Source organism: Nyctereutes procyonoides, unplaced genomic scaffold (assembly GCF_905146905.1).
Source record: "Nyctereutes procyonoides isolate TBG_1078 unplaced genomic scaffold, NYPRO_anot_genome, whole genome shotgun sequence".
In the NCBI taxonomy this organism is placed as follows: domain Eukaryota; kingdom Metazoa; phylum Chordata; class Mammalia; order Carnivora; family Canidae; genus Nyctereutes; species Nyctereutes procyonoides.
In genome coordinates this window covers 38425862-38453613 of record NW_026575020.1, presented here as the reverse complement: position 1 = coordinate 38453613, position 27752 = coordinate 38425862, and the positions used below count along the sequence as shown (strand labels likewise).

Below are 27752 nucleotides of genomic sequence, written 5' to 3'. Positions count from 1 at the left end.
CTGCATGCCAAAATCCTTGCTGTACCTGGGCACCAATGGCTGCTGCATAGAAGCTGGGCTCCAGGACAGGATGGGCTGTGCCTCCATACTAGTTATATGTTCCTGCATAACAATTTTATCACAAATGTAACAGCTTAAAACAACTCACATTTATTCTCTCAAAGTTTTGGTGGGTCAGGAATTTGGCTTAGCCTAGCTGGGCCCTCTGCATCAGGGTCTCACAAAGCTATAATCAAGGCATTGGCTAGGGCTACAGCTACATCCAAGGCTTGACAAGGGAAGGATGTGTTTCTGAGCTCATGTGATTGTTGGCATCATTTAGTTCCTTGCAGGTTGCTGGACTGAGGGCCCCAGTTTCATGCTGGCTGTTGGCTGGAGGCTGCTCTCAGTTACTTGCTGAGTGGTTTCCTCCATAGGGCAACTTACAGCATGGCAGTTTGTGTTTTCAAGGGCAGCAGGACAGAGTCTCCTCCTAGCAAGATAAGTTATAATCTTGTGTAAGATTTAGGATGTAATCACATATATCCTAAAACCTTTGCCTTATTCTACTGGTTAGAAGCAGGTCCGATCCTGCCTACACTCAGGGAAGGGGATCATACAGGCCAAGGACATCAGAAGATACAGGTTGTGGAGGCTGCCCTAGAGTCTGTATATCACAGCATCCCCGTTGACCAGCATCTCTAATGAAAACAGCTCTTTGAACTGTCCTAAAACTTGGCTTTCCAGGAAGTACAAGTCTACACAGAAGCAGCTGGCTTGGGAGATTGCCCCTTTGTGACTTTTTCAACTGTCCTTTTCTTCTGTGATTCAAAAGTTCCTTCTCATTGAGAGTGACTCAAACACATGAGATGCTGAGAATACTTCACCAGTGTATCACATGTTGATAGTAGGCAATCTAAACTCTAGTGGATGTAGCTGAGATTCCCTCCATATTCTGTTACATGGTATTTGAACACGGGAGTGACATGATTGATTAGATTTTTTTTTTAGAATGTCTTTTTTTATTTTTATTTTTTTTATTTATGACAGTCACAGAGAGAGAGAGAGAGAGAGGCAGAGACACAGGCAGAGGGAGAAGCAGGCTCCATGCACCAGGAGCCTGACATGGGATTCGATCCCGGGTCTCTAGGATCGCGCCCGGGCCAAAGACAGGCGCCAAACCACTGCGCCACCCAGGGATCCCTGATTAGATTTTTTAAAAGATTTTATTTATTTATTCATAGAGACAGAGAGAGAGAGGCAGAGATACAGGCAGAGGGAGAAGCAGGCATCATACAGAGAGCCTGACGTGGGACTCGATCCAGGGTCTCCAGGATCACGCCCTGGGCTGCAGATGGCGCTAAACCTCTATGCCACCAGGGCTGCCCGATTGATTAGAATTTACGATAACTTTAAATTTTTATATTTTTAAAGATTCATTTATTTTTAGAGAGAGAGATAGAGAGCATGGGGGGTAGAGGAAGAAGGAGAGAGAGAGATCTCAAGCAGACTCCTTGCTGAGCATGGAGCCTGATGTAGGGCTTGATCTCATGACCCTGAGATCATGACCTGAGGTGAAATCAAGAGTCTGACACTCAACCAACTAAGTTACCCAGGTGTCCCTATGATAGCTTTAAAAAAAAAAAAAAAGATTTTAAATTTATTTTTATTTTATTATTATTTAGATTTTTTATTTTTTATTTATTCATGAGAGACACACAGGCAGAGGGAGAAGCAGGCTCCCTGCATGGAGACTTGATTCCAGGTCTCCAGGATCACGTCCTGGGCCAAAGGCAGCGCTAAACCGCTGAGCCACCTGGGCTGTTTTTTTTTTTTAAAAAAAGCTTTATTAAGATATAATTCATACACTATATAATTCACTCATTTAAAGTGTACAATGCAATGGCTTTTGGTATATTCAGAGTTGTGCAATGAGCCCTACAATCAATTTAGAACATTTTCATCACCTTAAGAAGAAACTCCCTGCCTTAGCCATTACCCTTAATTCTTCTCCCCTTGCCCCCAGCCCTAGACAAGCACTAATCTACCTCTCTGTCTCTATAGATTTGTCTGTTCTGGACATTTCATATAAATGGAATCATGTGATCTGACTTCTTTCACTCAGCATGTTGTCATGGTTCATCCATGTTGTAGCATGGATCATCACTTCATTTCTTTTTATATTTCATTGTATAGATATGCCATATTTTATTTATCCACTCATCAGTTGATGGACATTACATTATTTCCACTTCTTGGATATTATGAATAACGCTGTTATGAACATTTATGTACAAGTTTCTGTATGGATGTATGTTTTCATTTGGGCATGTCTCTGAGAGTGGAATTGCTGAGTCATATAGTAACTCCAAATTTAACCTTTCAAGGTACTGCCAGGCTGGTTTCCAAAGTGGCTGCACCATTTTACATTCTTACAAGCGGTGTATGAAGGCTCTCCAATTTCTCCACTTCCTCACCAGCTCCATTATTGGACAATAATGGACAATTGGACAATTGTCTTATTTGTTTTAGCCATCCTCAAGGGTGTGAAGTGCTATCTCATTGTAGTTTTGATTCACATTTCCCTGACTTTTCTTTCTTTTTTATAGTTTCTCTTTTTTTCTCCCTAAGCTTTAGGATATGGGAACCAAATCTTTCCATACTCTGATGTTACTTCCAAGTGAATCTGAAAATTGCCAAAATGATGTTCTCCATGTCTGTGTGCCCAAGAATCATCAGAGTAAGGGAGGATGAAGGAGCTTCCTACTGTGCTTCTGGACTTCCAGGGTTTCACAGACCTGGCTTGACGGTCTTTGCAACTTGTTACCCCTGCGACTGGAATCAATTAATTTAACCTCCCATCTCATAGTGCCTGGCGCAGAGTAAAAGATGTGGGAGCGGGGAGACAAGAGACAGGCTCATTTCCCCACTTTACACTCGTGTGGTCTCGGGCAAGTCCCTTCACCTCGTGGGGCCTTATTTTGCCCATCTGTAAAGTAAATGGGTAGGAACCCAGGCTCTCTGAGGTGTCTTCTGGCTCTGACGTTCTGTGTTCTATGCCTACCTCTCGGTTGTAAAGAATGAGCACTAAGGTGATGCTGTCACAAAACCATTTTTTGTTCAAAACCGTAAATCCTAAGTAGGGATTTCAAGGGGAAATTGTATGAGGCCTGGAAAGATGTATGGGGAATAAGATGCACTGCTATTTCTAGGAAGAAGATGGGCGTGGCAGGGCGCTGAGAGGGGTGTGCGGGCCGCGGAGCATCCTCACAGGCTGAGAGGGCGTCCGCCACCTAGAGCGGAGGCCGAGGCCAGCGAGGACCAGCGCTGCAGCGGCTGCGCACTGGCGCGCCCAGCCGGCCGATTTGCGTGTCTCCGCCTCTGCGACGAGCTGATTGGGAGGATTGGTCGGGCGCCGCACGCCGATTGGCTGCGCGGCCCGCCGCTCAGGCCCAGGAGCGGACGGTTCCTACTGCGGCTGGGTACCGGCTCCGCTCCCGCGTCGGCCCGCGCTCCAGCTGCGCCTGGCCCGGCCCCGGCCCGGCTTGGCCCGGCCCTGGCCTCCGAGCGAAGGCGCCGCTGCCGCCTGGGCCGCTCCCAGGGCCATGAGGAGGCGGCAGCAGCCACTGCGGCCCGCGTCAAGGTGACCGGCCGGGACTGCGGCGGCGGCGGCGGCGGCGGCGGCGGCGGCGGCGGCGGCGGCGGCGGCGGCGGCGGCGGCGGCGGCGGCGGCGGCGGCGGCGGCGGCGGCGGCGGCGAGAGCGGGCGGTGAGAGGAGCGGCCCGCGGGGCGGGGCGGGGCGGGGCCCTGAGGGCCGGGCCGCAGGGAGCTGCAGGTGCGGGGGGGGCGGGACCCGGAGAGGCCGCTGGGCCGGGGAGGGGCCTCGGGGCGGGAGGCGGGGCCAGGGGGGCAGGGGTGGTGCGGGCGGGTTCGGGGTCGCAGGGGCCCGGGCCGGGAGCCGTAGGTGGGCTGGAACGGGAGGGGTTGGTAGGAAGGGCAGCAGGTGTGGGGACCGGCCGCAGGTGCGGGGGGGCGGGGCTGATGGAGTCAGTTGGGCGGGGCGGGGGGGGAACCACAGATTTGGCTGTGGGAGGGGGCTGCGAGGTGAGGCCGAAGCCGAAGAGCCCGGGCCTGAGGAAACCGCAGGTGCAAAGGGCGGGGCCAGGGAGACCTGCAGGGGCGGGGGGCGGGGCCCCGAGTGGTTGCAGGCCCGGAAGCGGTGCCCCAGGTGAGGAGCGGGCGCAGGGTGCGTGGTCCGTGGAGACGGGAAGGTAGCTCTCCTATGCCCAGGGGGTTTGGGGTGAGCGCAAGAGCTCTGGGCTCTCTTAAGATTCTGGAGGCTTCGAGGGTTGCTCCTGGGCCAGAGCGGCCGGCCAGGCCAGCCTGTGCCTCTCCTGAGGCTGACTTGGGTCTCTGCCGCCCAGGTTATTAGGCTGGTGGCTTCTCCGATGCCACGCTGTGCCTTAAGTGGGGCGCGTCGTTTTTCATTTCTCCGGGGTTTTCTCTGTTGCTGTAGCCGAGGGTAAGCTTCGATTGCGGCCGCGTTGGCATTCATTCGATGATCAGAAATGTTGCTTCCTGGAAGAGTAGTTAGTGTGAAGCTTGAAGGGCCCTGGTACCAGATGCTGCTGCAGATATTAGCAATGGCAGTCTCCAAAAGATTGACCTGGCAGCCCGGTGAGGGGAAAGAACCAGGAATGAGGGTTCAGAAGCTTTCGTCTTTGTGTAACCCCTGGAGGGTCTTTCACCTCTCTGTGCTTTGTGTCTTCCTCTGCAAAAAGAACATCTGAGGATCGTGCTACCCGCCTTGTGTGCCTCCCAGGGGCCTTGTGAGGATAGGATGGAAAAATGCTTACTGAGCAAATCGTGGTGTAAAGTTATGAATCTCTGCCCTCTTTGTGGATGGGGAGGCTGGACTCAGGGACTGGGGGTTTAAAGAAAAGGGTATTTCTAATTAGCAAACCATTTTCTTATTTGAATTTGGGATGAGGTTTGTGGCAGAGAGTCCCCAAAAGACAGTCTCAGATGTGACTTGGATTAAGACCTCTGAGGGAGCTGTGGCAGGGAGCAATGGCAGGTGGAAAGTGAGGAACATTTCATTGTTTGCTGACCTTTAGACCCCACCCCCATTGAGGACTCTGACCTAGATCATAAGGCTTAGACTTGAGCCTTATGGAATTCCCCCCTCCCCAGCCAAGTAGGAGCTCTGATGTTACCACATTCCGAAAGGGAGACACTAAATAGAAGGGAATGTGAGAATTGAGAATTTCATAGCTTCCTACAGGGGCAGAGAGAAGAAATCAAGGTGAGAGGGCTCCATCCTCTCCAGAAGATGTCTCGTACCCATGTGTATGACCTTTTGGCACCCAGTACCTCTATTCGCTAGCAATTTGATCATTCCAAGCTGTCATTTCTCCTACCCGCATTGCATGGACAGAGAGAAGAAGGCAGGAGGAGGCTTCTCCTGCACTGGGCTGTGTTTTTCTTTATTTTAGAGGCAATGAAGCTTTTGGAGGCCAACCACCATGGTGCTGGCCTCTCTCACTATCATTCAGCTGGTCTGGTGGTGAACCAGTGACATCATGGGGATGGTGTCTCAGGGGTGGTTCCTTTTTTTTTTTTTTTTTTTGAAGATTTTATTTATTTATTCATTAGAGACACAGAGGGAGACCGAGAGAGGCACAGACACAGACAGAGGGAGGAACAGGCTCCATGCAAGGAGCCTGACATGGGACTCGATCCTGGGACTCCAGGATCATGCCCTAGGCTGAAGGCAGGCACTAAACCACTGCGCCACCCAGGAATTCCTCAGGGGTGGTTCCTTACTGGGACCTGTGCTTGTGTGGCAGGTGCCCAGAGGGTCTAGAAGCAGTATTGGCAATGTTCCTTTCTGTCCTGGCAGAAACTATATAAGTGGTTCTCAAAGATTGCTGCCCTCTGGATAGCCTCTGTGGGTTAAAAGGAAAGCCCAAGCTTGGTGGCACACAAAAGTTAGAACATGCATTGAATAATAAAGGCATTGGCTTTTTGATTGTTATTATTGGAGTGACAACACCCAGAGTTGAGAGAGAAACTTCATTTAATGGAAAATATTAAGGCTCTCTGTGATATGGCCCCAGTTTACCTTTTTTAAAAAAAAATATTTTATTTATTTATTTATGAGAGAGAGAGAGATAAGCAGAGACACAGGCAGAGGGAGAAGCAGGCTCCATGCAGGAAGCCTGATATGGGACTTGATCCCGGGTCTTCAGGATCAGGCCCTGGGCTGAAGGCGGCAGCTAAACCGCTGAGCCACCCGGGCTGCCCGCCAGTTTACCTTTTTATCTTTAAAAGATTTTATTTATTTATGTATTTATTTATGTATTTATTTATGTATTTATTTATGTATTTATTTATGTATTTATGTATTTATTTATTTATTTATTTAAGAGAGAGGGTCTGTGAGTTGGGGGGAGGGGTAGAGGGAAAGGGAGAGAATCTCACGCCGACTCCACGCTGAGCGTGGAGCTCTCCGGACCCTGAGATCATGACCTGAGCTGAAATCAAGAGTCAGATGCTTCACCAACTGAGCTACCCAGGCTCCCCCACCCCTCCCTGCAGACTACCTTTTTAAATTGATTTTCCTGTTGAGTATGGAGGGTGAAGGTTCTGGCTTGGAAGTCACAGAGGTCTGTGTAGGAAGCCTTATGCACCAGTTTCTCAGCTTCTCAGGGCTTTGTTTTCCTTATTTGTGGAACAAGGGTGATCATGCCCATCTTGAGAGGTTATGAAGAATAAATGACACAGGATATGTGAAAGCACCTGATAATTCAGGCACTAATGTTAGGGCAAGGCACTAATGTTAGGGTCCATTTCTTCCCTCTCTGTGTATCTTTCAACATAAAAGAACAGCATGAAGCATGTAGGGAGAGCAGGACGGTAATCCTGAAGCCTTCACTTATGTAACGTTGAACAACTGCTTTCCCCAGAACTCCATTTTCTAGGCTGAATGAGAATGGTGTTAGACTACGAACATGAAGGGTGGTCCTTGCTCTAGCATTCTTCTCATTAGCATGCTGTCCATATTTTCCTGAAAGGCAGGAGGGAAGAAACTAATGACCTGCTGTTTAGTCCTTTAAAAAAAAAATCTGTCTAACACTTTGCCTAGCACACAGTAGATGCCCATTCAGTACTTGTTGAAGGAGCAGATGAAGGAGTTCAGGAAGATGTGGCAAATTATCCCTGCTGCTTATATGTATGTTGTATCTCTATCTTAGAAATTCTGTTGATTTATTTTCAAAAACATTTGCAACATTAGTGAAATTGGTGAACCTCAGCATGAAAGACAAAGGCTGTTGCCCAGTCCTGTTTTACCACATATTAAGTTCATCCAGTTTTTGTTCATAAGCATACATTCTTTATGGTTGCAGTTGTATGTATGCGAGCATTTGGGAGAGGCCTGGCAAAACGTGGTGTCTTTAAATGGTGTTTTTAATCTTTTTTTTTTTTTTTAAGAAGTTAAAAAAAAAATACCACACATGGATTCTCTTTTTAAAGGCAAGTAGTTGGGATCCCTGGGTGACTCAGCGGTTTAGCGCCTGCCTTTGGCCCCAGGGCGTGATCCTGGAGTCCTGGGATCAAGTCCCACATCGGGCTCCGTGCATGGAGCCTGCTTCTCCATCTGCCTGTGTCTCTGCCTCTCTCTCTCTCTCATGAATGAATGAATGAATGAATGAATGAATGAATGAATAAATAAATAAATAAATAAATAAATAAAGGCAAGTAGTTCGGGCAGTCCAGGTGGCTCAGCAGTTTAGCACTGACTTTGGCCCAGGGCGTGATCCTGGAGACCCAGGATTGAGTCCCAAGTCAGGCTCCCTGCATGGAGCCTGCTTCTCCCTCTGCCTGTCTCTGCCTCTCTCTCTCTCTCTGTCTCTCATGAATAAATAAATAAAATCTTTAAAAAACAAAAAAACAAGGCAAATAGTTCAAAGGGGAACAAATTGTAAAGGGTCTATCTTGCCTCAAGCTGCCAGCCAGTCCTTCTCCCTAGGGGTAACCACTATTACCATTTTCTTGTTTATTATATATTCTTTCTCTTACACAAAGAATAGTGTCTGTACATACTCTTTCTCCTTCGTCTATTCGCTTGATCTGTTTGGAAATTGTTCCAACATTGGAAAATGTTCCAATTGGTACATACCAGTTCCTCCTTAATAAATTTTTTTTTAAAGCTCTTGGGTATTTTTTTTTAACATTTTTTATTTATTTATAGAGACACACAGAGAGAGAGAGGCAGAGACACAGGCATAGGGAGAAGCAGGCTCCATGCAGGGAGCCTGAAGTGGGACTCGATCCGGAGTCTCGGGGATCACACCCTGGGCTGGAGGCGGTGCTAAACCGGCTGAGCCACCAGGGCTGCCCAATAAATGTTTTTGACTATGTTGTAAGCACAGTTTGGTCTGTGTCTCCCAGCTCTCCCTCCCCCCAATGATGTTTACTCAGTAATGGTTAGCAGTCATTGTTTAGAAGAGTAGCAAGGGACATCCCTTGTTCTTTTCTGAAACAAATGGCTTTGGTCTCATTGAACAATAGATTACAGGCAATCCGCATATCTGGATGGTAGGCAGATGACAGAAAGAGAAAGGAAAAGGGATTTGTTTACTAGTAATTGAAAACTGATTTTCCATTCAACCCTTGATTCAGAGTTCAGCTGTTACTTACTGGCTGTCTGACTTGGGACAATCTACCTAATCTTTCTGAATTTCACTTTCCTTATGTGTAAAATGGCTGATGATAATAAAATCTGCCCTTTGAGGTTTTTGTGCAGAGAAAATGAGATCATGCATACCAAGTACTTGCAGGGATAGCAGATTGTAGTAGATACTCAAGAGGGGGTAGCTGCCTTGTTATTAGGAACCTGACATAGACTCTTTTATTCTTTGTCAGTTAGATATTTACTGGGCAGTTGAGGGTGAGCTGTGGACAGTGACCAAAGTCCTTGGCTTTGAGATGCCCACATACTATGCAGGGAGATAGGCACACAAGCCACTGATTACAGAACAATATGATAGGCCCGATGTTGGGGCTGTGAGCAGTATGGGGGTCATGGAGGCAGGAAACAATGATTTCACCTTCCATGATTTGGCAATGGCCTCCCCCTCCTTTGTAAAGCCTACTCTGTTCTTTTAGGCCCATGTGACCACTCTTGTTTGTGTTCCCTTGACTTTCATTGTGTGCCTGCCTTGATCGGAGTATGCATTGTATTATAGCATGCACTGTGTTGTCTGTGGTTCCTCCTTGCACAGGGAAACTCTCCTGATTTCTTTGCTGCTGAGACTTCAGGGTAGGTTCTTTGTGCCTATTGTGATGGGCTTCTCCTCCATCATGGCTATTGACATGCTCTTATTGATAAGAATATATTGACAAGCTCTTATTGATAAGCTGTTAGGTCTTTGGTGAAACACAGTCTTTGGGCTCTATTCCTTTACTTTCCAGGTATTTGAGTGCTGACTCTGAGACAAGAATGTGTTGTGCCATATATTAGCTATAGGCTTTGGGTGTGGCTGGTAATACTTGTCCAGAAAATCTTGGAGGTGGGAGAGGAAAGAAATATTTCTCCAGATACTCCAGGGTGAGAGGGGGAAGCAGAAAAAAAAGACAACTCTAAAAATGAACTGCTCATACTTGCTGAAGCCCACCTTGCCTTTCCTCAGATGTCTGCCTGTTCATCCTTCCCTTAAGGTGGGTTGTGGAGGAGCAGTCTCAAGGGAGCTGAGTAGATAGATGTTCTGTAGATTTTGGCCAGGGGTAGTGGACAGCTGTTTGGGTTGGCTTCTGTGAGGAGCATCCTGGGGCATTTCTAGGGCCACCTACTTAAAAGGAGGGGGACTTTACTTCCTTTATGTGAACATTCACTCCCCAGCCTTTCTGGGTTCCTGCTTTGAGCTTTCCTTGCTGTATGCTGGGCATATGGAGGTGAAAGGGTCTGTCCCTGCCTTTGAGAAACTCATGGTTAGTGGAAAAGTCACATGCAAGCAGAAAGTGGCTGGATGGCAACTATGACAGAAGACTTGAATGAAGTGGCTAAGCAGATTAATGCTCTGGAGCCCAGCAGACCTGGGTTCAGTTTCTGGTTCTTTCATTACAGAAGGCCGTGGGCAAGAGTCTCCCTCTCTGTGAGTCTTGGTTTACTGGTTTGTAAAATGGGGATAGCAGTGTCACCTAACTCAAGACTGTTTTTGAAGATTCTGTGAAATGATGCAGTCTGGTGATCAGCATGGTGCCTGAGAGAAAACTGATGTGTAAGATTGCTCACATGTTATCCATGGTTCTTTGGGAGCACTGAGAAGCACCTTTTTGGCTGTTTTCTCTGGGTTCTAGTAGTAGTGGTAATGGTGCTAATGGGTTGGTGACAGTGATGTCCATGGTGTCCAAGAAACCAGCTCTGTAGTCACAAAGTGCTTAAGGAGTTCCTAGGACAGTCCTCATAGGCCCTGATGACTCCAGGCTATGGGTTTGTCTGTGTTTCCTCCACCTTTTTCACATGAACTCTTTTCTCAGAGGTGGTTTCCCGCCAGTACCATTGTGAGCACCTATACTTTGGATCACCTACACTGATCAATTCCACGACTTTTCCCCAAGGGGAGGCACATGCGAGGCTTGTTTCATGTGCACTTATGGAGGAGAGCAGAAGCCATGAAGACCCAGAATGGCACATCATCCCACGGTTTTTCTACAGAGCTTTTGTTCTTTGTAGGAGATTTATCTCCTGACATCAGAGTGATGGATAGGATAGACCTTAAAGTGCAGACTTAGGCCAGTGTGGGTCTAGGTCCTGACTCTACCACTCACAACCGTGGTGGCTTTGGGCAAGCGACCATTTCTCTGTTTCCTCATTGGTACAGGAAGTGTGATGGTACTTACCTCCATGATTCCTCAAAGGCTTCGAGGAGATGTTGCAGAATCATCATCTTAGCATAGTGTTCACACATTAGGAACACCCAGTTATTGTGAGGTAGAATCTCTTTAGCTATTGTTAGCTATTTAGCTATTGTTAGAGGGCTTGTAGGATGCTTTTGGGGAATATTAATTTACTGCCTGTGGAAGTTATGTGAGTTATTGCACAAGGAATATCTTAAAACTCAGATGTCCTTGGTGACGGGCTAGTAGGAGCACTCAGAGCTCAGCCTTTGTTGGGACTGCAGATACAAGCCTTGGCTCCCACAAAAGCAATTGACTGCTGGTGAGGGAGAGGATGGAGTCACCCTGAGGGTGGGCCCTGTCTCTGGCTGGTACAGGAAATATATGCTGCTTTCCCAAGTTCTTTCTGTCTCCTTCCTTGTTGTGTGATTCCATGTAAATAGAGGGTCTTTTCTATGAACTAATACAACAATATACTTTTCCTCTTTAGGATTTAAATATTTTTATTATAAGGTTTTATTTGAAGGTTTAACACAATTAGTTGAGTAATCAGAAGAAATTTAGATGTTTGGGCTCAACAGTCAAAAGTTTTCTTTGAAAATCATCTTATTAAAGATGAAAGAAAGATTAATGAATGTAATTAAATTCTTGTTTATTGAATACAGTCATTCTCACTCTTGTATAAGCTTGATAACTAGGTCAAGAGAAATCTGTGGTTTTGATACATTTCTGAGTAATTAAATATTTATGGAAAACAAGTTAATAAATTCAGGAGAATATGCTGTGTGTCTCTTTTTGTGGCAGTAAAGTTTGTTATGTGGAATTAGTGACTTTTCACTATTTTGAGATATTTCTTATTTTGTGTGCTTTCTGTAGCTGTGCTTTGTTTTGTTTTTCCTCCAGGCCTCATATCTCCAAAACTTTTGGCCCACTAGCATTTATAGATTGTTCCCCCACAGGCTCTTGTAGCACACTGCTGTAGCATTAATAACACTGTGAGAGTGATGATGACACCCCGCCCCCCACCCCCACCAGATTTTGTAGAGAAAGAGCCTGCATTTGTTCTTGCCATATCCTGGGCCTAGCCCAGGGGTAGTATAAGGCAGCCAGAATGATCTGATTATGTCATTTCTTCTGCGTAAAACCCTTCGGTGGCTTGCAATTTCTTTTAGAAAAAAGACCAAATCATTAGCATGGCCTGCAGGGTATAATGATATGCTCTGTGGTGGAGAGGTTGATGTCTGTCTCCTATAATGCAATGTAATGCAGTCCTGTCAGATCATGGACTAGGGCTGATTTGCTCATCATTGAGTCCTTAGTGCCTGGCATAGCATCTGGCACATAGTGGGTACCCCATAAATGTTTGTTGAATGAACAAATGAAGTAAATGGTGAGTGTCCAGTAAGTGATTTGAATCTATAAAATGGGATGGTTGTTGGATCTGAGGTCCCTTCATTATAAAATATCTCAACACTTTACAAAGTCTCTTGACACCTTTATAGTGATTCTTGCAGGGCAGTCTTTGAGGTGCAGAGGAGAAAATGGAAGCTCAAGGAGGTTTAATAGATTGCTCAGGATGTGGCTGTGGGAGAAGCTGAGGGTTCCTCTAGGGTCTCTTCTCACACCCGTGCTGCTTCAAGGTGTGGTTTCTGACACTGGAAGAGCCATAGGGGAGATAAGGAAATAGGAATTCATTGAAAGAGATACTTGTGATAGTTTCTCTTGGTTTTAGTTATTTTAATTTCCTGATAGTTGAACTTAAGGAGTTCAATTTGGAGTTGATGGGTTTAAGGTGTGGTTTCATTCTAGGGTCTAGGGAAACCCTGATCTCACTTGTAAGTGGCTAAAGTACAGGAATTACTGATGCATGTACTGATTGGTTGACAACTAAGATTAGAATTTATTCTTGTTGGAAAGCTTTTTGATAAGATTATAAGTTAGTTGATGATTGATATATAACACTCTTTTGCTTTTTCAAAAGATGCCAGGTTGCTCCTGTTAGCTCTCTACTTTATCTCTGGGTATACCTGCTGCAGGGCTCTTTTGCATTGAGCACTGTTCTGGCTTTTGCACTCATCAGATGTAGAGTCAGTCTATCCTGAAAGTTAGAGTGCATTGAGGCCACACTCCCACCTTGGGGCTGAGGGCAGGGATTTTGTCAGGGTTTCACACTCAGGTGTCCTGATTCCCCACCCAGCAAAACCTGTGGACTTCAGCACATTCACTTGCACATTGCACTTTCTAACAGCTGCCTGCAGGTCATATAATGTTGCACATAGACCATGTCCATGAAGAAGCATTTATGTCAGATGAACACCTCTGCATCAAAGTCCTTTGTTGAGTCATCAGCGTGAGTGTGTGAGAAGAGGAACTAAGGCCTGACCTAAGTGTACAGCCCTGGGATCTGGTGGTGGTGACTGGCTGAGGGGAGACAGTGCCTCTGTGATCTGTTGACAATACGTGTATTGATCTTAGGGAGCTTCTTCATGATCTTGGGGGGTTCTCAAGGGCTGAAAGATTCTTGGAACCTAGTTTTATCAATATAGCCAGTATCTTTGTGGAACAGAGAGAGCTGCATGGTATTATAGAAAAATCACCGGGTAGGGAGCTGGAATGCCATGTGTGTCAGTTTGCTCTGACACCTGCTTTCCAAGTAAACAGGACTATCACTGGTGTGTGTGCATCCTTTCTTCAGTAGGAAAACCCCAGTTTTATCTTTTATTTTTTAAAAATAATCTCTCTGCCCAGTGTGGGGCTCGAACTCACAACCCCAAGATCAAGAGTTGTATGCTCTACTAACAGCCTACCAAGTGCCCCATGAAAGTCTTAGTTTTAAAATCCAAGATTGCTTTTTGTAGGTTGAGTCAGAGTGAAGAGAGCTGGATGATATGAAAGTATTGTAGTAGTAATGAAAGGCAGCATATTCCTTGTTCTTGGCTATCTTCCAGTTTGTCTGTCCATCCATCCATCCATCATCCATCCAGTTCCGTTCAGGGCCTGCTGAGTGTGGGGTCCCAGTATAAGAAAAAGATGAATCTGCCTTGCTATCTTTTAGTTCATAGTCTAGTAGCAAAGTTAAAGAAGTATAAAATAAGTAAAACAACAATAGCAAACAAGTATAGGAAACATTAATTATAGCACTAACAATGGCTACAGGAATACAAGGTGCCTGGAGACAGTAAACAGGGTGGCTTTACTTGGTAGAAGGCCCAGAGTGGCTTCCAAGAGGAAAGATGAGTTGGACTTGACCAGGTGAAGAGGTGGCAGCTGCATGGTCATGGTCCCCATTGGGGCAAGGGCAGGGTGGCAAATTGAAGATGTAACAGAGAGCCAGTGTGGCCGGAGTGCTGAGTGTTAGAGAGATGCTGCAAGGTTCACACCCTGGTGGTTGGTGGTCACGGTGCTGTTTTCTTGATCTGTGCAGGCATTTCCTGATGAATTCTCTACTTGCTCACTCTTCTTTTTCAGAACTCCTATCTATTACCAAAAGCATCTATTTTTTTTTAAGATTTTATTTATTTACGAGAGACCCACAGAGAGAGGCAGAGACAGGCTGAGGGAGAAGCAGGCTTCTTGTGGGGAGCCTGATGTGGGACTCGATCCCAGGACCTGGGGATCATGACCTGAGCTGAAGGCAGAGCCACCCAGGTGCCCCCAAAGCGTCTATTATTGAAGCAATACCTGCTATGTTTTCCAAGATAGCAGGTGGCTTTATTTTTATTGCTTTAAAGATTGGTTGCTTCCTTTGCTTCTTGATCTCATGAGCGGTTTTCATTCATGAAGTAAACATCCACTGTGCATGCAAAGCATGACGCTGCAGGCTTTGCCCTAGGAGCCCATAGACCTGACAGAGAGGAGTAAATAAATGATTATGATGCTGTGTCCGGGGTGGAAAGCAGTGGAAATGGAAGCTAGTGGGGTCAATCAAACTCACAGGATTTTAAAGAGAGATCTTCAGTTTCCCAGGTGAAGAGGCACATGAGAGAGAAAGCAGACAGTGGGGAGAGAGCATGCCAAATCTCGGGAATGCTGAGCCAAGTGTGTTGGAGGGTGAGGCTAGTGAAGACAGGGAGGAGGAGCTTGCCAGAGATGAGATCGGAGAGGTGGTTTGGGGTCAGTACTCAGAGGGACTTGAAGGCAGTGCTTGGGATTTTAGATGTTATCCTGTGTCCAGTGGAGAATCATTCCAGAGTTGCAGGAAGAGGGAAACACTGTCAGTTATGATCCTGGTATAGAGGATGGTTGGTGTGGGAGGAGATGGTATGTGGAAGATTAGTTCAGGACATTGTCCTTGAACCTGACCATGGGGATGGAGAGGAAGAGGCAGGTTCGAGAGAAACTGAGGTAGAGGCCTCCCTCTTTACAGATTTAGCGGATGGGAGGGCAATGTCAGGGTTTGTCACTTTAGTAATGTGAGGGGCTGGGCCAGTCACAGAGATAAGGAAGAGGAAGGGGTATTGGGTTGGGGAGAAGTAGTGAATCCAGGTTTGGCAATAGCTGAACTAAGTTTAGGGTGCCTGTGGGATAGCATTTGGCAGCTGGTCTGCTAGTCTTGGACTCAGACTAATGCTCTGGGCCAGAGCACTGGTTCTCAGTCTTTGGAACATCAGAATCCTTTGGTATTTGGGAGAGAGAGACCAGTCATATATATGTTGCAGTTTTCACAGGTGATTCCAGTGCCCCACCAGTCTAGAGAGAGAGACAGACTTGGGGTCATCCTTATAGCTGGCCCTGGAAGGTTCTACTGAGCAGAAGATCCTGGCTGGAGTGCTGGGGAGCATCAGCATGAGGGGTAGGGCATAGTGCAAGGCCAGAGAAGGAGCAAGAGAAGGTTTCAGTGAGGAAGGAGGTAAAAAAGGAACATCCTTCTTAGATAGGAAGATGAGGATATGGACATTGGTGGGTGGGGCATCCCTTCCAGCTCTCTCTCTGCAGGGCCTCTGCCCCTTCCCCATGAAGCTGGGTACTCCAGAGCCTCCCACTGACACGCTTATTTTCACTAATGCTGGAGCCAGTCTCACATGAGAGAGATCATTTTAGTTACCTTTTTTCTGTGTGCAAAAAACTAAGGGATGCTCTTGGCTGCAGCCAGTGTCTCAACCCTTCAGTTTCCCTGAGGACCTTCTTGAGCAGTCTATTCATGCCTTATATAGGTTTTTTTTTTATTGGTCTGAAATCTTTGGCTTCTGAAGCAGGAAAGTTGGGGATCCATCCAACGTTCTGAGGTTCAGGATGGGTCAGCAACCTTGGTGGGAAGAGTGTGTGTCTAGATCCTACAAAAGGGAGATATCAGAACTGTGGGAGGAAGTCCTGGGAAGATGATAAAACCATGCAGACTGGACTAAGGTGGTGTTAGAGCCCTGTGACTGATGCGTGCATCCTTGGTCCCCTATGTATCCTGAGGTTGGGTAGCAGGTCAGAGCCTGTTATACAATCTCCAGAACCTATAGATGGGTCTTGAGTTAGGTTAGGACTCATGGAGGGGTCCTAAATTGGCAAAAGTGGTAGTTTGTCCCCCTGGTAGGCCTGAATACCTGACTGAGGTCAGCTTCCAGAACCCAGTGAAGAGCCTTTAATCTGAACGAGCCAAAAAAAAAAAAAAAAAATCTGAACGAGCCAACAAGAATCTTCCATATGATTCCACATGTGTCTTTAAGGATTTCCCTGACCAAAGACAGGGGCAGAGACCTGGTTGGCACTGGCCCTGGTGCTGAAAACCACAGCTAAGGGATGGGGAGAAAGAATCTGAGATAATTTGAGGGGAGTAGCTGTCCTTAATATCAGGGTGCCACTGCGGTATGAAGCCATTTGCCCCTTAGGAAAGGAAAAAAAGAAAGGATTAATGTTCACTGAGTTTAAAAACTTCAATGCTTAGCAAAAAGAAGGGAACAGGTGAGTGGATGGGAGTATGTGTACCAGTACAGAACATAAAACACCACTCAGCTTTTGTGGGATGCAACATAGAGAAATGGTTCAGAATTTAGAGCTGACTGAGCTGGGTTCAAATTCTGCGTTTGCCAAGGATGCACTACCATAGCCAGTGAAGATGCTGTTATGGATGGTGTGTCCTTTGGTAAGTTACCTACCTTTTGGAGCCTCACTCACTAGGGTGAGTTTTCTCACTTTATAATTCTTAAAAAAGATTTATTTATTTGAGAGAGAGAGAATACATGAGCAGGGGGAAGGGCAAAGGGAGAGGGAGAAGCAGACTCCCCTCTGAGCCAGGAGCCTGATACAGAGCTCAGTCCCAGGACACTGGGGATTATGACCTGAGCCAAAGACAGACGCTCAACCGACCAAGCCACCCAGGTATTCCGAGTTTTCTCACTTTAAATGGGTGAGATAACAATGCCCAGCTTAGATAATTATTGTAAGGACTCAGTGGTATATTAGTACGGGGAAGGTGCTTAACAAAGTATCTGTCACGCAGTAATGGTTCAATGAATGACAATAATAATGGTGATGATGATGGTACAATCTTTGTGGGAGTACCTCTGTAGATACCTGTGCTGGACTGAACCCACCACTGTAGTACGTGTGTGACAGAAAGAAGAACTTAAGCAAAAATCAGTTCAGCTGTGTGAATATCACCATATGGGAGGGAAGGCCAGATCCACTGTAAAGATTCAAACACTGAGAGGGTAAGTGTGACAATGGAGAATCACAGAAACATTACTTGAAAGGAGATGAAACAGCACTAAGCCCAGGAGCCATGATCAAAGTTCGGTTGGCTATGAAGAAGAGAGGCAAGAGGATCTGGATCAACAATTAGAGGAGATAAGGACAGAGTAGCACACTAGCTTTAGTCTTTAGTGATGGTTTATATTTGTGTCACCTCTTCTATCTCCCTGAATATTTTGGTGGGTATTGGGGGAGGTGGCATTAGAGATTATTTACTTGATGTTTGTGTGTTAGTCTCATTTTTACGACTAGACTTGTTATTGAGTAGCCTCTTATTAAATGTTTTTTTATGGATAGGATGAAAATCATTAGGTTGATAAGCAATCATTTAATTTCTGCCTCTTTTTGGGGAAGTCTGAACACAGTACTAGTGACAATACCAAGTCTCCAAATGTTGACAATTCCAATGAGATAGTCTATAAGATTTGACAAAATAGTGATATTCATCTGGAAAAATAAATTGGTAAAAACATTAAAAAATTTTTTAGGGCAATGAAATGGCCTTCATTCTTCTAGATTCCTGTTTATTTCAACAAATATTTGAGTTTGTCTGCTATGTGTGAAAACAGTGCAAGACCTTTTTTGGGGGAAATATAAAAATAGATACCAATTGGGTATCTTGTGATTATATATTCTCTCTTTAAAAAATTTTTTTTGTTACGATTTTATTTATTTATTCATGAGAGACACACACAGAGAGAGAGAGAGAGAGAGAGAGAGAGAGAGAGAGGCAGAGACACAGGCAGAGGGAGAAGCAGGCTCCATGCAGGGAGCCCGACATGGGACTTGATCCCTGGTCTCTAGGATCACGCCCTGGGCTGAAGGTGGCACTAAACCGCTGAGCCACCTGGGCTGTCCTACATATTCTCATATAACCCTATCTTTCTCCTTATGAGGGAACTATTTCTGTAGTTTGGGGTACAAGTGACAGAAAACTAAAATAACAAAGACATGAATAAGATGGAAATATCTCTCTTATGTGTGAGAAGTCAGGAGGTAATTAGCTCAGGGTAGTTATAGAGCCTACATGGTCAGAGACTTGGGTTCCTTCTATCTTGTTCCATTATGAGGCTATCTTGGAAATGGCTTCTAAGTCTGAGGTCATTTCAAGACCCGAAATGGCTGCTGAAGCTCTAGTTTTTGTATCGGCATTCCAGCTTTTGAGGGCCACTTTCCATGACACTTGTATACCATTGGCCTAATCTTGGTCATATGGCCACACCCAGCAGTAAAGGAGGTTGAGAAATATAATCTATATTCAGGGAAACCATGTGTCCATCTAAAAACCAGAATTTCTGTTACTAAAGAAGGAGAGGAGGGTGGCTATTGGCCAGCCTCACTAATACTGGCTCTATTTAACAGATGTGGAGTCTCAGAGTAGTGGAGATTTGCTGGGTACATATGGCTGATAAATGGTCGAGCCTTCACAACTTATTATAAAGCAATAATTTATTAATTTCATATGGTGCTTGGGTAAGAGCAGAAAAATAGACTGGTAAAGAAGTGATTTCTTTGCTAACTTGCATAGGAGCTTAATTCATGAGCCACCGGGAGTTACACAATAACAAGGGAAGGGATGATTATTACATTGTTGGAACATTTGGCTTGCAATGCTGGAAAGAATTGGTAAGCTTGACCTTATGTTGCAGTGGAAACTCCAGATGAGTTTGAGTGAAAGGGCAAAACCTGGAGGTAAAGACAGGAAGATGTATACTGAGCTGTGTTGTGGGATCTAGGAGAGATGAACTATAGGACTCAGGTTAGGAGGAGTTAGGAGGCAAAACTTTTTCTGTCTACTTTCTTTTTTTATGTGGAATGCATGAGTCAGAGACAAAGGACTTTATTACTAGCATAAAAAACATCACTGTGGGGATCCCTGGGTGATGCAGCGGTTTGGCGCCTGCCTTTGGCCCAGGGCGCGATCCTGGAGACCCGGGATCGAATCCCACGTCGGGCTCCCGGTGCATGGAGCCTGCTTCTCCCTCTGCCTGTGTCTCTGCCTCTCTCTCTCTCTGTGTGACTATCATAAATAAATAAAAATTACAAAAAAAATTAAAAAACATCACTGTGTATGTCCATTTCCCTTCCTTTATATCCCATGGGGGTGATGCCATGCGCTGTGCTTCTGTGTCACAGCTGGAAGCACTGATCTGGGGGACCTGCTGCTTTATAGCAAGCAGTAAGCAAGCCTGCTTTTCAGTTCTGAGGGAGATGTTGTCTCATCCCTCCAGGCTGTTCACAGCAAGTACAACCCTGAAAAATGGCTTGGGTAAAAGCTGGTCAGGACCTTGCATTCTTGGCATGCCCAGCAGGACATGTTAGAGTGCCAGAGACCATGAAGGACTGAGTCCCCTAGCAGGTGGTTGCTGGGATTAAATGGGATAATGTTTGTAGAGTGTGTGTGTGCCAATAGGAAGCTCTTGAGCAGTGTTATCCCTTATAACATCTGTGGGCTCTGAAAATGGCCTTGTGATAACATAGTTATTACAGCATTTCCACTTGGTTTTCAGTGTTTAGACAAGACAGAAAATTCTGGAATTGACGGGATTCTGGGCAGACTGACAGGGAGAGAAAGGCTAACTCAATTGCTTGTGTATAGTTTCTGCTTCCTTGAATATGTTTTTTTTTCTTGTATACATTTTATATCCAGTACCTCTCCAGGGCATGTACTCTGCTCGGTATTGGTAAATCATAATTCTCTTCTTTCTTATGTATAATCAAATGTAGTCTATTTTTTGAGCTTAATATTTGAGGTTTGCTTGAATTTAAATAAAGTACACCGAGTTTTTCTTAAACAGGTTATTACTTTTTTTTAATTTTTATTTATTTATGATAGTCACACACAGAGAGAGAGAGGGAGGCAGAGACATAGGCAGAGGGAGAAGCAGGCTTCATGCACCGGGAGCCTGATGTGGGATTCGATGCCGGGTCTCCAGGATTGCGCCCTGGGCCAAAGGCAGGCGCTAAAGTGCTGCGCCACCCAGGGATCCCAAACAGGTTATTACTTGTTTATACACATATTTAGCAAAATCCTTGATAATTGGTTCCAAATTAATGAAACTTTAAACCCGTATGACATATGGATATACCATACCATAAAAATGTAGAGCTTGGTGATATTTAAAGATTAGCTTAACTTTCCAGTGTTATAGAAGAGGAAACTGAGGCAAGAGATGAGAAGGCAGCCACTGACGAGTGGTCCCAGGTGCTGAGTAACAGATGCAGTGCTGGGTCTTCACCCATGGCCTCGTCTGAGAAGCCTTGAATCCATTAGGGTGAATAGAGAGGGGGACCAAAGAGAATCTTTCTACAATTTTTGAGTAAATATCAGGCCAGGCCTTACCTATCCTCATTTGAAAATGAACAAATATGAAAAGAACACTAGAGAGCACACACTGAAAGATCCACAGTATATAGGGAAATAAACAAGGCATGCAAGAGATAGAGGAAGAGCAAGCTTTGGGTAAAATGTTTCCCAGCTTCAAGCGTCATCTTTTTTCTCCTCTCTGAGAAGTTCTAATTGCTATGAAAGGTAAGATGATGAGTCAACAGAGGGAGATGAGAAAGGAGTTTGTGGATTCAAAGCACATAAGGAGATAAAGCACACAATGTTAGCATCTGGAATTGTGGCAATGCTGAAAGCCAAGGAGTCAGGAGGAAGACAATCTGGTGCTCTCAGGAGGGATAAGAAAGCAACAGAGGAGACCCCAGATGTGGATAATGGACCAGATCGGAGACCAGAGCAAACGGCCTAGAAGGAAGCCTCAATTATTCTGAATGGAAGAAGGACCGATTCTGTAAATTATAAAGGTTCATGTCGAACCAGGCAAAATTAGCAAAAATTAGTTAACACTTGAAATATCCAGGTGAAATATTTTTTTTTAATTTCAAGAATAAGGAGAGGGTATTATTAGCATCCTGGCAGAAAGAAGAGGAAATCAAAGAAAAAAAATTAGGCTCAAACTTATCTACACCATAGGTGCCAGAGGGCAGTGGGGCAGTGCCCATTGAGTTCTGAGGGAAAAATGTAACCAAAGAATTTTATTCTCAACCCAGTTTAAGTTCCCATTTCATGGTAACAGAAATTCTTTTCAGTTGTGCAAGAACATACTTTGTGTGTAGATTTTACTACATCCATGCATCATTCTGGGGAAAAAAAATCATTGGAAGGCATGCTCCTGTCACTGAGAGATGAATTAAAATAAAAGACCATCCATGGGCAAGGTCGAGAAAGAAAGGATTGACAGTGAGAGTAGGATAAAATGATTTCAAAGTAATTGTTGTGATTATGAGTATAATACATACAATATTTCATTTGTATTATATATAATACAAATGAAATAATCATTGAGAAAAGATAAAACATGCAACTGTAGTTATCAGAAAAAGCAGGCATTCCTGCTTAAACCAGAGATCATGCAGATGAGTACACTCTGTCCTCTAAAGAACTATACAAATATGAGGGATAAAAATTTGAAAGCAAGCTCTGTGCCCTCTAGTCTTCCTGGACATGTGTTTTCTAGCTAGTGAAATGCTATGCAGACATACATTATACCTGGGGCCACTTTTGTTGGGATTCCTCTGGGCTTCATCTTTTTGAACTGCCCTGGGGAGATTTGCTTGGCACCTTCATTTTTTTTAAAGATTTTATTTATTTATTTGAGAGAAAGTGAGCATGAGCAGTAGGGAGGGGCAAAGGGAGAGGGAGAAAGACTCACTGCTGAGCAGGGAGCCCAATGCGGGGCTTGATCCCAGGATCATGGGCCAAGCTGAAGGCAGCTTTTTAACTGACTGAACCACCCAGGTGCCCTGGCACCTTTATTCTGTAGGAGGGCATATCACTGGTGGAAATGTAAAATGGTACAGGTTCTTTGGAAAATGATTTGGCAGTTTCTCAAAAAATTAAACATGAAGTTACCTTGTGACTTAATAATTCCATTGCTAGGTGTGTACCCAAGAGAACTGAAAATAGATGCTTACACTAAAACTTGTACAGGCATTTTCATAGCAGTAGCAGTGTTATTTATGCTAGCCAAAAATGGAACAACTCAAATATCCATCAGTTAATGAATGCATAAACAAAATGTGTACATCCATACAATGGAGTATTATTTAGCTATAAAAAAGAATGAAGTACTGATTCATACTACAATATGGATGAAACTTGAAACATTCTAAAGAAACCAGACACAGAAGACCACATGATTCTGTTTTTATGAAATGTCTAGGAGAAGCAGAGAGACAGAAAGCAGATTAGTGGCTGCCAGGGAAATGGGGGTATAGGAGTGAGTGCTAATGGGTACAGGATTTCTTTTGGGATGAAATTGTTCTGGAGTTAGATAGTGGGGATGAGTGTACAACTTAGCAAGTACGCTAAAGCCTGTTGAGTTCTAAAGGGTCCATTTTTATGGTATGTAACTTATGTCTCACTTAAAAAAATAATCCTTTTCCTTATTATTAAATATTAATTGTAGGAAAGTAAGAAAATAAAGAGAGACCAAAGAAATTAAAAAGCAGCCATCATCTCTTTTTTTGCTTTTTTTTTTTTAACATTGTTGACAATGTTATATTAGTTTTAGGTGTACAACATAGTGGTTAATGGTTTGACAATTCTGTACGTTACTCAGTGCTCATCATAATAAATATAATTACTACCTCTCAAAATGCAGTGATATTACAATACTATTAACTGTATTCCCTATGCTGTACTTTTCATCTCCGTGACTTATTTAATACTGGAGCAATACTTTGTACCTCTTAATCCCCTTTATCTGTTTTGCTTGTCACCCACCTACTTCCCTCCTGGCAACCATCAGTTTTCTGTTTAAGAATCTGATTTGTTGGGCAGCCTGGGTGGCTCAGCGGTTTAGTGCTGCCTTCGGCCCAGGGTGTGATCCTGGAGACCCTGGATCGAGTCCCACGTTGGGCTCCCTGCATGGAGCCTGCTTCTCCCTCTGCCTGTGTCTCTGCCTTTCTCTCTCTGTGTCTCTCATGAATGAATAAATATTAAAAAAAATCTGATTTGTTTTTTTTTTTTTTAGGTTCCCTACATGTAAGCAAAATCATATTGTATTTGTCTTTTTCTGTTTAATTTCACTTCGCATGATACCCTTTAGGTCCATCCATGTTATCACAGATGGCAAGATACCATTCTTTTTTATGGATGAATAAAATTCCATTGTGTATATATGTATGCCATATTTTCTTTGTCCGTTCATCTATCAGTGGACACTTGGGCTGCTTCCATATCTTGGCTGTTGTAAATAATGCTGCAACAAATATACGGGTTATATATCTTTTTCAATTAGTGTTTTTATTTTCTTTGGGTAAATACCCAGTAATGGAATTATTGGATGATATAGTATTTCTAGTTTTAATTGTTCGAGGAACCTCCATACTATTTTCCACAGTGGCTGCACCAATTTACATTCTCATCAGCAGTGCCCAGAGGTTCCGTTTTCTCCACATCCTCACCAATATTTTTTTTAAAGATTTTATTTATTCATGAGAGACACAGAGAGAGAGGCAGAGACATAGTTAGAGGGAGAAGCAGGCTCCCTACAGGGAGCTCGATGTGGAACTTGATTCCAGGATCCTGGGATCCTACCCTGAGCTGAAGGCAGACGCTCAACCACTGAGCCACCCAGGCATCCCTCACCAACACTTATCTCCTTTTTGATACTAGCCATTCTTCTGAGTGGCGTGAGGTGGTATCTCATTGTGGTTTTGATTTGCATTTCCCTGATGATTAGTGATGTTAAGCATCTGTTGGCCATTTGTATATTTTCTTTAAAAAGATATTTATTCAGATCCCCTGCTCATTTTTTTTATTTTTTAATTTTAATTTTTTATTTTTTATTGGTGTTTGCCAACATATAGAATAACACCCAGAGCTCATCCCATCAAGTGTCCCCCTCAGTGCCCGTCACCCAGTCACCCCCCCCCACCTCCCTTTCTACCACCCCTTGTTCGTTTCCCAGAGTTAGGAGTCTCTCATGTTCTGTCTCCCTTTCTGATATTTCCCACTCATTTTTCTCCTTTCCCCTTTATTCACTTTCACTATTTTTTATATTCCTCAAATGAATGAGACCATATAATGTTTCTCCTTCTCTGATTGACTTACTTCGCTCAGCATAATACCCTCCAGTTCCATCCATGTCGAAGCAAATGGTGGGTATTTGTCATTTCTAATGGCCGAGTAATATTCTCTTGTATACATAAACCACATCTTCTTTATCCATTCATCTTTCAATGGACACTGAGGCTCCTTCCACAGTTTGGCTACTGTGGACATTGCTGCTATAAACATCGGGGTGCAGGTGTCCCAGCGTTTCACTGCATCTGTATCTTTGGGGTAAATCCCCAGCAGTGCAATTGCTGGGTCGTAGGGCAGATCTATTTTTAACTCTTTGAGGAACCTCCACACAGTTTTCCATAGTGGCTGTACCAGTTCACATTCCCACCAACAGTGCAGGAGGGTTCCCCCTTTCTCCACATCCTCTCCAACATTTGTTGTTTACTGCCTTGTTAATTTTCCCCATTCTCACTGGTGTGAGGTGGTATCTCTTCAATAAATGGTGCTGGGAAAATTGGACATCCACATGCAGAAGAATGAAACTACCCCATTCTCTTACACCATACACAAAGATAAACTCAAAATGGATGAAAGATCTTAATGTGAGACATTCCATCAAAATCCTAGAGGAGAACACAGGCAAAACCCTTTTTGAACTTGGCCACAGTAACTTCTTGCAAGATACATCCATGACGGCAAGAGAAACAAAAGCAAAAATGAACTATTGGGACTTCATCAAGATAAGAAGCTTTTGCACAGCAAAGGATACAGTCAACAAAACTAAAAGACAACCTACAGAATGGGAGAAGATATTTGCAAATGACGTATCAGATAAAGGACTAGTATCCAAGATCTATAAAGAACTTATTAAACTCAACAGCAAAGAAACAAACAATCCAATCCTGAAGTGGGCAAAAGACATGAACAGAAATCTCACAGAGGAAGACATAGACATGGCCAATAAGCACATAAGAAGATGTTCTGCATCACTTGCCATCAGGGAAATACAAATCAAAACCACAATGAGATACCACCTGCTCATTTTTAAATCAGATTATTTTGGTATTGAGTTGTATAGGTCTTTTTTAAAATAATTTTTAAAAATTATTTACTCATGAGAGACACAGAGAGAGGCAGAGACATAGGCAGAGGGAGAATCAGGGTTTCTGTGGGGAGCCTGATGTGGGACTCGATCCCATGACTCCCGGATCATGCCTTGAGCCAAAGACAGATGCTCAACCACTGAGCCACCCAGGAGTCCCTGTATAAGTTCTTTATATATTTGGATATTAACCTCTTATTGGATATGTCATTTGCAAATAAATATCTTCTCTCATTCACTAGGTTTGATTTTTGTTTTGTTGATGGTTTCCTTTGCTGTACAAATGCTTTTATTTTGGTGTTGACTTATTTAGCTTATAACTGAAAGTTTGAACCTCTTAATCCCCTTCACTTCTTTCACCCATACTTCCATCCCCACCTCTGCTCTGGCAACTACCAGTTTGTTTGTTCTTTGTATTTAAGAGTCTGTTTTTTGTTTTGTTTTTTAAGATTCTGCATGTAAGTGAAATCATATGGTATTTGTCTTTCTCTCTTTGCCTTATTTCACTTAGTGTAATAATACCCTCTAGGTCCATCCATGTTGTTGGCAAGATTTTATTCTTTCTTATCAGCTGTCATCTTATTATAAATACTTGGTGTATATATGTCCAGACTTTTTCTATGTGTCTTTCTCAGAGTTGGATTGATAGACTTTTTTATGCTTTTTTTTCCTGTCATGAGTTGAGTGTTAGGATGGGCATAGTTCATGGGCATAGTCCACAAGCATGTTCTTTTATTAGCGCTGTAGCCTCTTGCTATGGTGTTGACGTTGGAAACAGTGTTTTTCTGCAAGTGGCAACAGTACACTTTATGAAGTCCAAAGATGGGGGTCCTGCTTGGACTTCCCTTAGGTTTGTGAGCTTGAGAGAGGCTCTTAATTTCACTCTGCTCATCTGGAAAGAAATTGTAATACTTGGTGATATCTTATCCACCAGGATGGTTCAAAATGAAAAATAAAGGCAAAATCATATTAAGTGCTAGGAGGATATATAGCAGCCAGAACTCCCATGCCCTGCTGGTGGGAGTGTATATTGTGTTAGCCACTTTGGAAAACTGTATCATCTACTGAAGCTGAACATCTACTTACCTACCTTATGACCTAGCAAGTCTACTCCAAGGTATCCACCCTACTGAAAGGCATACAGATGTGTAGCAAATGGCATGCTCAAGAATACTTAGAGCACCATCTGTACCAGCCCAAACTGGACAATCCTAGTGTCTATCAGCTGTAGAATGGACAAATACAGTTGGTAAACTCTCACAGTGGACAACTGTAGTCAGTAAGAGTTAATTAATGAATAACAATTTGATGAAAAATCAGTATGAATTTCACAGATACAGTTTCATTCAGACACAAAGATTACATACTATATGATCCCATTCATATAAAGTTTAAACAGAACTAATCTATGCTGTTAGAAATCAGAATAGTGGCTACACTTGGGGGGGCAGGTAGTGGTAGAAGGGAGTACAGTGGGTTTCTGGGGTGTGCTGGCGATGATGTTCTGTCTCTCCATCTGGGTGGGTGCTGGTCACATGGATGTATTCACTCTGAGAATTCTTTGACCTGTACACTTATATTGTGTGCACTTTTCTGTACATATGTTACACGTCTGTAAAAAGCATATTTAAGTAGGGTCCATGCCCAGTATGGAGCTTGAACTCATAACCCTGAGATCAAGTCACATGCTTTACTGACAGCCAGCCATGTGCCCCTGTAAAAAGTGTATTTAGATCACTGAAGAAAGGAAGCATATCAATCACACACTCTTATTAAAACTGCAATAATAAGAATGAAAGTTTTTTTTTTAATTTTTTTTATTTATTTATGATAGTCACACACACACAGAGAGAGAGAGAGGCAGAGACACAGGCAGAGGGAGAAGCAGGCTCCATGCACCGGCAGCCCGACGTGGGATTTGATCCTGGGTCTCCAGGATCGCGCCCTGGGCCAAAGGCAGGCGCCAAACCGCTGCGCCACCCAGGGATCCCAAGAATGAAAGTTTTATTGTAT

General features: G+C 44.1%; 1 protein-coding gene across 5 annotated transcripts in view; it reads left to right on the top strand.

Annotated features, from left to right (window-relative positions):
* Nucleotides 1-3689: 3689 nt before the first annotated feature.
* RALGPS1 (Ral GEF with PH domain and SH3 binding motif 1) overlaps nucleotides 3690-27752 on the top strand; it is a 292316-nt gene continuing 268253 nt past the window's right edge. For 4 of the 5 annotated variants that reach the window (XM_055336511.1, XM_055336494.1, XM_055336502.1 and 1 more), the window contains exon 1: nucleotides 3690-3747. The gene's annotated coding sequence lies outside the window, so the exon portion shown is untranslated. The remainder of the gene's footprint in view (nucleotides 3748-27752) is intronic. The other variant, XM_055336482.1, reaches the window with a different exon arrangement.